The sequence below is a fragment of the Triticum dicoccoides genome, chromosome 7B (genome assembly GCF_002162155.2).
Source record: "Triticum dicoccoides isolate Atlit2015 ecotype Zavitan chromosome 7B, WEW_v2.0, whole genome shotgun sequence".
NCBI lineage: Eukaryota > Viridiplantae > Streptophyta > Magnoliopsida > Poales > Poaceae > Triticum > Triticum dicoccoides.
Window position 1 is genome coordinate 392,311,788 of NC_041393.1, and position 2,397 is coordinate 392,314,184.

The following is a 2,397-nucleotide window of genomic DNA, read 5'->3' on the forward strand; positions in this document are numbered from 1 at the left end:
AGAAGTGGACTGGGTGACCCCTCTTTACCGCACGCGTGGCATTAAAAAGAACGTGCGGGAGGAGGTTGGGTAGCTGACATGCGCCCCCCTCGCACGGTGGACTTAAATAAAACCGGTGGGTGGTTGTTAGGTGGCCGACGCGGCAACCAGCGAACGCGCGAAACATCCTTGTGGTAGCAAATCGGACATAAATTTGTGTTGGAAAGACGTCCAGACAGACACGTGAAAGACATAATTTGCGTTTGTGTCTGCATGTTAGGCTATGATTTTGCCTTCAGAAACTCAAACGGACACAACCGAACGAAATGGGTCAGACCGGTTGGAGGTGGCCTCAATTCTGGCCACTCATGGTAGAGAAAAAAAAAGCCTACGGCGCAGCGTGTACGGCGTGGCTTTCTTTCACATTTGCACAGAGAAAGCATGACCGTTATCAGTTCGTTCGTCATCATGAAATGCTTGGACGATTCACAACTCTGTTAGCCAGGTGGATGCGGCCGGAACGCAGGTTCTAGATGATTGGCAGGCCTCCTCCTGCTGCGGCTGCTGCTGGCCAAGAACAACCACCGTTGCAACGAGATTGAGATGGTAGGGACTAGAGGTCCCATATGTGTTTGGATCTTGACGTGTTTTGTTTGCCTGCCACATCTCCTCTTGAAGGCGATGCCGTTACTGGCGCATTCTTGGCTACATGACCTTTGTCCCTTCCCTTCCGTCTCTTTGTTTGAGCTGCTATAAATGGTTGGCCTGGCCCCACATGTCAATGAACATGAACTCATAATATAGATAGGAAAATGTTAACGCCCACACGTGTGGGCGTTCACCATCCCGACCACACGCAAGCATCTCCGTTGGCTTCGGTACGCACGAATCTTATAGCAAACATGCCGGTTTTCGGCGCCACGTAGGACGAGTCTTGTGTGCGGTGTGCGAGTCGGTTCGCCCGCACGGTGGTTGCCATCCCGTGGTCAGCGGTTGCCACTCAGAGGCGTGCGGTGAAACTGCCATGCGCCCGCACGCCATGCTCCGACCGCGGTTGACGTCAAACACGTCGCACACCCCTCCACCCTCTCCCTCACGGTTCCATTTACTTACCCGCGACGCATTTACTGGCACAACCCACTCGCACTTGAAACCCCTGGAGGAGAAGGCGAGAGGAGAAGGCGACGACGGAGGCGGAACAATCGACGATGTTCGCGGCCGTCGGTGGTGTTCGCCGGAGCGGAACGGCTTCGCCGGAACCCGTGCGGGTTGAAGATAATGCTCGCTTCATCTCTCGCAACCACTTCCTGCATTTTTTCCCCTTTCCCTTCCTGTTCGCTTCCAAGATCGATTCCTAGAGATTCTGGCGATTCGGCGGTGCGTCGGCGTTTCCGCCGGCGCCGAAGTTGTCTGCTAACCGTTTTTTGGTGGCACTGGGCAGTTTCGGCGGCATCGTCGGTGCGGTTATGCCTGTTCGGAGGCACGCACTAGTCTTGCGCATGGATTTGGGAGGTGTCCCCCGGTTTGTTTTGATGCGCATTGGTTCGAATTTGTGTTTGCAGTCAGTTCGTGCGAGAATTTTGAGGGTGATTTTGAAGTCGAAGTAGTTGCCATTGAAACCTAGATCTAGTTAGTTTGGTTTTGAAACTGTAGAACGAGGCGAACTTGGCAGAATGACTGAACGTGAACAAATGTGTGGCAACTAAACTCCCTGAACAAATGTGATAGTTGCCACAAATGTGTTTTCCTTTGCGGCAACAAATTACTGAAAATGTCTGTCATAGTTGCCACACTCAAGCTTTCACATATGGCAACTAATTTTATTGAATGACTATGATAGTTGCCACACCCACGCTTTTCCATGTGGCAAACTGAATTTTGCTGAATTTATATGATAGTAACCACAAACATGCTTTTTCATTGTGAGATCTAATTTTTTCTGAATTATTTGTTATAGTTTCCACACTTTGATAGTTGCCACAATCGGTAGTCAATGCAGTTTCGGCATCCAGCTGCACTGGATGGCAACTAATGTGCACATCGAGTGTGCGTGTTTGCCACTTGGATTGTATAATCCTGTGGCAAATAGAATGTGAACACAATGTCTGTTGCCACAATGCATATATGATAGTGTGGCAAATTGGCTGCATAATATGGCAACCACATTTGCGTACCAATTGTGCCAGATGCCATATCATGTCTGTTGCCACATCATGTCTGTTGCCATGTTACAGTCAGTACAATGTGGCATTTTCATTGTACTACGGACGCAATTTTTTCGTTTTGCCACAATGACTTTTGTGATATCTGAACACACTGTGCCTGTTTTCAGGTTATCGATTCAGATGTGGTTTCATTGCTTTTTTGTACTATATTGGGCTAACATGGCAACTTCAACATTTTGTTTTCAAGTGCATT